Source organism: Trachemys scripta, chromosome 5 (assembly GCF_013100865.1).
Source record: "Trachemys scripta elegans isolate TJP31775 chromosome 5, CAS_Tse_1.0, whole genome shotgun sequence".
In the NCBI taxonomy this organism is placed as follows: Eukaryota; Metazoa; Chordata; order Testudines; family Emydidae; genus Trachemys; species Trachemys scripta.
In genome coordinates this window covers 35,727,039-35,735,372 of record NC_048302.1, presented here as the reverse complement: position 1 = coordinate 35,735,372, position 8,334 = coordinate 35,727,039, and the positions used below count along the sequence as shown (strand labels likewise).

General features: G+C 40.7%; 1 protein-coding gene across 1 annotated transcript in view; it reads left to right on the top strand.

Moving 5' to 3' along the window:
- The first annotated feature begins 755 nt into the window (after nucleotides 1-755).
- Nucleotides 756-8,334, top strand: part of NDST4 (N-deacetylase and N-sulfotransferase 4) — a 257,495-nt gene continuing 249,916 nt past the window's right edge. Inside the window, exon 1 of the mRNA XM_034772200.1 lies at nucleotides 756-782. The gene's annotated coding sequence lies outside the window, so the exon portion shown is untranslated. The remainder of the gene's footprint in view (nucleotides 783-8,334) is intronic.

The window sequence follows — 8,334 nt, the reverse complement described above, 5'->3', positions numbered from 1 at the left end:
TTTGTGTACTCAGAGATCCATGACAATCACTGACAAGAAATCTGAGCGTGCTTGTGCTATAAATTTTTGTGTGCCATTATTACCTATCAAAAGACCCTTCTGATCGAAGGTTTCTACTTAGTACAGAAAATCCAAGGCCCTTCATTTGACTCAGAATTCCCATGAGCTAACAATAAGAAAATCACTAGTAATGTGCAGTTTCTTAGGGTTGGTCTGGGCATCGTATTAAATTACAAATGTATATGGCAAATGTTTGAAGCATTGTGTTGCTAGTTACTGTAGCTATACTAGGATATAGAAACTAATAATATGACAGAGATACCTGTGGTTTATTTGCTCATGAATTAACAATCAAGTATACAAAGTATTTGCCAGTATGCAATTTTAATTTAAGATGTCAAATGCATATTCTATTCAGTTTGGATAGGAGATATAAATCCATTTTGTTGTTTTTCTCATAAGAAAGTGAAAGTCTTAGTGGGTATTTGTGGTTGCTGTGTTTAACTGAGTTTCATATAGCAACTATACATAAACACATTCAATTGAAAAGGCATTCCTCCCCCTCCCCCAAAGATAATTTCTACATGGCTAAGTTTATCATATGTTGTGCTTTCTTGTACTAACATAAAACCACTGGAACCTCAAGTGTGTTTCTAGGCTCTACACCCTGAAGACAGGAAACTCGTGGTTTAGAGCCAAACAGGAAGTGGTGTTTTATATAACACAACAAGTATTGCAAAATGACACAGATCTCCAAACTCTGGACAATTAAGTAGCTGCTGGTAAGTGAAAGTATCCATGCTTTCTTATACAGTAAGTATATTGTATTGTATGTTAGCTGATCTATTATTTTTACTGCACAGATGGAAGAGAAACAAGTCTGTCTTTTATTCAGCTGTAACATTGAATTATGGGAACTTGGAAAATGTCTATGGCCTAGAGGGAGACATTGTGCCAGAGTTTCATTTGCAGTTATTGAAGGCAAGAGGTTTACAAAATGTAATGAAATAGGGTTAGAGAAGAGATTGCAGTAGGTCTGAAACTTGGAAGAACACTGGAAAACAATGTGTGTATGAGAAATAGACTTTCATGGATTTAAGGACAGAGGTGACATGAATAGTCTCCAGGGGGGACATTACAAAGTATGTTTAGAGTGATTCTAAACTACTAATATACTGTAGAAAATGTTGCAGCTCTTTACTGGTTTGCCTGCATTTTTGTAATGATTATTTTATTAATTGACTCAACCCCATCACTCTATACAGCTGGACATCTTTTGATGATGATGATGATGATGATGTTTGTTTTTTTGCAATGCATGAAGAATTCCATGCACAGTCAATGCACATAACTCACCACAAACAGAAATTTTGCAAAATCAGTACTACAAACCAAACTTATTTTGCAACCCCATGTCTTCAGAGACTGCCCCAAACAATCTACAAATGTACTGAGTACATTTTTCTCCACCAATATAAGAAGGCAACCTTTAGTAATCAACTGCTTCTTGTTGGTCCCTTGAGTAGTCTCATAAATCAGATTTCACTGCACTATAAACTAGGGAAGTATATCCTAAAGCCTGCAATTCTTGGAGAAGGCTATGGCTAGGAATTTTTACATAATGGGGCAATTTGACCTTAACTGTGATCATGTAAATACAAACCAGTGCAGACTTAACATGCTTGTTTGGTTGGTTGGTTTAAAAAAATCCAATAGTGGTTGGCATATAATAGTGCTCATGGAGCCCAAAAAAGCAGTGTCAAATGAAAAATAGTTTGGAAGAGAAACTTTCAATTGCTTGAGAGCTCAGGAGTAGCTTGAACTATTACTCAAGGGACATCTATTGATGATAAATGTTATTTAGGCATATTGGCTTTTGTTTTGCATTTACAGTTGCTGTTAAAAGAATTGATGGTGATTTATGTTTTGGGGCAAATCATGAGGTTATTTGCTTGTTGGGATACAGAAAGAGGTGGATAAATCAAGGAAAGAAATTTCCTTTAAAGACAATACCAACTCATTCAGATATTGGCATTGCTTAAGTATTAAGGACAACATGGTGACCCTGAAGTGAAATAACCATAACATAAATGGCAACTTCATTAAAAAATGATGAAAGAGCCATATAGACATATATATTTTTTTAAATTGTGAAACATTTCCTGCAATTTTAATTTCAAGGAAGCATTTATGTTTCATTTTATCAAAACATTAAAGGGGCACCATCCACCTTAAATAACTCTCTTCTTTCTGAACATCTTTTATTTCCTTTTGTTATAAAGCAATTCCTAAGGTTACTGTTCCTGAATGAGATAAGAGGAAAAATTCTATTTTTTTTTTTCAGGTTAATTGCTTCTGCCATTTGAGAGCACTTTGTGTCTAGTCAGTTCTACTCTTTCCCTTATCAGTGAGTTCTCTTCCTCCTTATGTTTGTATGGGTCACACACAGCAGAAGGGAGAAAGCAAAACTAAGAAAATGTGTTTGTGAAACTATGACATGAGGCAAGGGGTCGCAGAAGCAGGTGCAGCATCTAACGCTACTTTTAACTCATTGTTTGACCTGATTAAACTTGATACTGGCAATGATCTTTTAAATACTGACTGCTTAACTGTCATCCTGATTGGGTGAGGCAAACTTATAGAATGTTTTGGATAAGGATTTCTTGATTTTCATACACCACATGGAATGTGGCCTTGGACCCAGGCTCAGCAGATGAGATGGCAATGAGCAGATCAAGCTGCTGCCTCTAATATGGTAGATGCAATTAGTAGCAGGGTGCCATAGAGATCTGGCAGCAGCATCAGCAGTAACGGATCTGTCTCTTTTCTTTCCATCACCCCACCCCGTGCTCCACCCTCAACAGTGCTCCACCCTCTAGTGCCCAGTGCTCTGTCTCCCCTCACCTGTTCACACATGGAGGATGTAATACCAGGCAGAACCCGTAGTCTCCTTTCCATTGAGACATGACTCCAGGTTCTACTGGGGGCTACTAATCCCCACTTCTCTAGAGAGGGATGGAGAAAGAGAGGGATGAAGCATGCAAGGGGATGGAAGAGGAGTGAGAAAGGTAAGGAGAGTAAAGAGTGTGTGAAAGGAGAGAGACAGTGAATTGGTTTGATAGTAGGGGAATTGGAAAAGGAGAGAAGGAGAGTGTGAAAGAAGAACAAAAGATAATGTGTGTTTAAAACTAAAGCGAGGGGAAAAGTGTGACAAGAGAATAAGAGGAAAGGAGGAGAGTCTGAAGGGTGAGGAAATGTGAAAGAAGAGAAAGGGTGAGTGCATGTGCACATGTGCTCAGTGAATGGAGAAGAAAGGGCTGTGCTCACATGTCTGTGAAATGTGAGGAGGATAGGTCCATGAATGGCTATTAGTCAGGATGGGCAGGAATGGTGTCCCTAGCCTCTGTTTGCCAGAAGCTGTGAATGGGCGACAGGGGCTGGATCACTTGATGATGACCCATACTATTCATTCCCTCTGGGGCACCTGGCATTGGCCACTGTCGGAAAACAGGATACTGGGCTAGATAGACCTTTGGTCTGGCTCAGTATGGCCATTCTTATCATAGAATCATAGAATATCAGAGTTGGAAGGGACCTCAAGAGGTCATCTAGTCCAACCCCCTGCTCAAAGCAGGACCAATTCCCAGCTAAATCATCCCAGCCAGGGCTTTGTCAAGCCGGGCCTTAAAAACCTCCAAGGAAGGAGACTCCACCACCTCCCTAGGTAACGCATTCCAGTGTTTCACCACCCTCCTAGTGAAATAGTTTTTCCTGATATCCAACCTGGACCTCCCCCACTGCAACTTGAGACCATTGCTCCTTGTTCTGTCATCTGCCACCACTGAGAACAGCCGAGCTCCATCCTCTTTGGAACCCCCATTCAGGTAGTTGAAGGCTGCTATCAAATCCCCCCTCATTCTTCTCTTCTGGAGACTAAACAATCCCAGTTCTCTCAGCCTCTCCTCATAAGTCATGTGCTCCAGACCCCTAATCATTTTTGTTGCCCTCCGCTGGACTCTTTCCAATTTTTCCACATCCTTCTTGTAGTGTGGGGCCCAAAACTGGACACAGTATTCCAGATGAGGCCTCACCAATGTCGAATAAAGGGGAACGATCACGTTCCTCGATCTGCTGGCAATGCCCCTACTTATACAGCCCAAAATGCCGTTAGCCTTCTTGTCAACAAGAGCACACTGTTGACTCATATCCAGCTTCTCGTCCACTGTGACCCCTAGGTCCTTTTCAGCAGAACTGCTATCTAGCCATTCGGTCCCTAGTCTGTAGCAGTGCATGGCATTCTTCCGTCCTAAGTGCAGGACTCTGCACTTGTCCTTGTTGAACCTCATCAGGTTTTTTTCTGCCCAATCCTCTAATTTGTCTAGGTCCCTCTGTATCCGATCCCTACCCTCTAGTGTATCTACCACGCCTCCTAGTTTAGTGTCATCTGCAAACTTGCTGAGAGTGCAGTCCACACCATCCTCCAGATCATTAATAAAGATATTAAACAAAACCGGCCCCAGGACCGACCCTTGGGGCACTCCACTTGAAACCGGCTGCCAACTAGACATGGAGCCATTGATCACTACCCGTTGAGCCCGACGATCTAGCCAGCTTTCTATCCACCTTACAGTCCATTCATCCAGCCCATACTTCTTTAACTTGGTGGCAAGAATACTGTGGGAGACAGTATCAAAAGCTTTGCTAAAGTCAAGAAATAACACATCCACTGCTTTCCCCTCATCCACAGAGCCAGTTATCTCATCATAGAAGGCAATTAGGTTAGTCAGGCACGACTTCCCCTTCGTGAATCCATGCTGACTGTTCCTGATCACTTTCCTCTCCTCTAAATGTTTCATAATTGATTCCTTGAGGACCTGCTCCATGATTTTTCCAGGGACTGAGGTGAGGCTGACTGGCCTGTAGTTCCCCGGATCCTCCTTCTTCCCTTTTTTAAAGATGGGCACTACATTAGCCTTTTTCCAGTCATCTGGGACCTCCCCCTTATGTTCTTATGAGAGGAAGGTGGTGTGTGTAACTGTAGCTACAGTTCTTTTGTTGCTTTCAGTTTTCTGCTTATTTATTAAATGCAGGACATATAAGATAAAATCCCCTAAAACTATTACAAAGGAGAGCTTATCCAAATACCCTGGAATGTTAGCTTTTCTCATTCATTTCTCTGTAACCACTGATATTTTCCTTTTGCAGTCAGCTACTGCTATTACACAATGACACTTATTCAGCAAAGCTATACTTGCAATAGCACCCCCATCACTGTCATTTAGTCCAACAACTTCAGATTTGAAAATCCCTACTAAGGTGAGTCCCATCTTGCTCAGCTTCTCTTGTCTCAAATGTCACTAACAGTGAGAAATCAGAGCTGATAAATTAATTATATGGGCCCAATCTTGTGCAGTGCTGAGCACCCTTTGATTCCATTAGGACTTGAGTGTGCTGCAACTTGTAGAATCAGACTTTAACTTAGGATGAAAACTTATTCATACTAAGGAATTGTACCAGGTTCAATAAGCAGGCAGGTGTCAGACACCACCGATTTAGACAACTGTCTACACAAACATGCATCATACATCATTTAAAAGTGTATTATGTCCACTTTAGGATGAGGTAGATGTGAAGCTGTCAGGTGGTACTGTTACCATAGAAACAGGGATAAACAATGACCCCATCAATAAGTTAAAATGACCACTTTGAAATATTTGCATTTGTTTGTTAAAGACTTTATGGAGAATATAGGAAATAGTTCATTATCCACATTTTTCTATCCAAGTTACCTATGTGTGACAATCTCCATATCTTTGTTTGAAGGATGCAGAGAAGCTAAATGAATGCTTTGCATTGGTCTTCGCTGCCGAAAATATGCGGGAAATTCATACACCAGAGCCATTGTTTTTTAGGTGAGAAATCTGAGGAACTGTCCCAGACTGAGGTGTCAGTAGAGGAGGTTTAGGAACAAATTCATAAATTAAACAGAAATAAGTCACCAGGACTAGATGCTATTCACCAATTGTTCTGAAGGAACTCAAATATGAAATTGCAGAACTATTCACTTTGGTATCTAACATATCACTTAAATCAACCTCTGTAACAGATCACTGGAAGATAGCTAATGTAATATCAATTTTTAAAAAAGGCTCCAGAGGTGATCCTGATAAGCCTAACTTCAATACCTGACAAATTGGTTGAAACCATAGTAAAGAACAGAATTATCAGACAGATAGATAAGTACAGTATGTTAGGGAAGAGTCAACATGGCTTTTGTAAAAGGAAATCATGCCTCACTAACAGGGCCAGCTCCAGGCACCAGCTTAACAAGCAGGTGCTTGGGGCGGCCAAGGGAGAGGGGCGGCACCTGCGGCAATTCGGGGGCAGCAGGTCCCTCACTCCCTCTAGGAGCGAAGGACCTGCCGCTGAACTGCCGCCACCGATTGCGGCTTTTTTTTTTCCAATTGCTGCCGCCGATCGGATCGCAGCTTTTTTTTTTTTGCTTGGGGCGGCAGAAATGCTGGAGCCAGCCCTGCTCACTAACCTATTAGAATTCTTTGAGGGACCCCAAATAAGCATATGGACAAGGGTGATCCAGCTGCTTTAGTGTAGTTGGTCTCACACCAAAGGGTCTTAAGCAAAATAAGCATGAGATGAAAGAGAAGATCCTCTCATGGATCAGCAAGTGGTTAAAAGATAGAAAATAAAGGGTAGAAATACACAGTCAGCTTTCACTGTAAGAAGAGCTAAATAGCGAGGTCCCCCAAACATCTGTCCTGGGACCTGTGCTGTCCAACATATTCATAAGTGATCTGGAAAAAGGCTGACTAGTAAAGTAGCAAAGTTTGCAAATGATACAAAATTACTCAAGATGGTTAATTCCAAAGCTGACTGAAGAGTTACAAAGGGATCTCACGAAACTGGGTGATTGGGCAACAGAATAGTGGATGAAATTCAATGTTAATAAGTGCAAAGTAATGCACATTAGGAGGAAGAATAATTCCAATTATACATACAAAATGATGGGTTCTAAATTAGCTGTTACCACTCAAAAAAGAGATCTTGGTGTTATTGTGGACAATTAAGAATGTGTTGTGTCAAACTCCAGCAAGCCTTTGCTAAGCATGTGCAAAGAGTGATTTTTTTTTCCCAGAAGCTTTACACTCAGCCATATTTGGATGGATTTTTCACTGGGACAGCACAAGGTACCTCTCAGGACCCAGGACGACTCTCTACCAAAGCACGGATGCATAATTTTTCATGGTGGGTGTTTGCCTATATTATGTACAATACACCTCTACCCTGATATAACGTGACCCGATATAACATGAATTCGGATATAACGCGGTAAAGCAGTGCTCCGGAGGGGCAGGGCTGCACACTCTGACGGATCAAAGCAAATTCGATATAACGCGGTTTCACCTATAACGCAGTAAGATTTTTTGGCTCCCAAGGACAGCATTACATTGGGGTAGATGTGTATAGGCAAATACCCACCATGAAAAATTTCAGCCTAGTTGGTTAAAGTTTGGCAAAGTTAAAAGCAAGATTATACAGGGTCTAAAAATGGAAAATGTCACTCAACCTTAGCAATTGCTGTTGCTACCCGCTCCACCTAAAATATGAAGCCAAATTCTGCTTTGCTTCTTCTTAGCATATGTACAACGTGCCTCAGGTGGTACTTGACCAGGATTCATCACTGAATTTGGTATTCTACACTGATATAACTGAGATTAGAATCTAGCTTCAGATGACATTTTTTTCTGTGAGCTTTTCAGCTCATACTCCAAATGCTTGTACATAAATGAAACGAGATTGCTGCAATCAGAGGTACAAAGTACTACTCAATTTAGAAATATTTTCTTATTGCAACGGAAAAATAAGAATCAAATCTTTTCTATACAAAGGTCCAGCAGTAAAATGCTATTTTGTTACTATGTCTTTAACAAAACAAAAAAAAGGAAGAAAATCATTCCAAGGTCTTTGAAGTACACATAAATATTATTATCAATGACACTATAACAAGCAGCCTCAGATGAGTGTCTTTTCTTTGCTGGCTTTGAGTATGGTGGTGTTATCCTGTCCTGCTCTTGCTCCAAAGAGAATATGAGCTTTCACTTTCACACACACCTCTTTACCATGCTGCATTGAGGGAAACCTATTATCATGTTACCATAAATCTACTCCCAAGAAAGTAGCAGGCATTCAAACAGCCTCTGAATGCAGTAACATATCCTCACTGTGAACTGTCTTTTTATAATGCTTATGTTTGGGCTCTAAATTAAACCCTTCACATGTCAGTGTCACCTAAGAAATTGGAAAAGCTGGAGAACT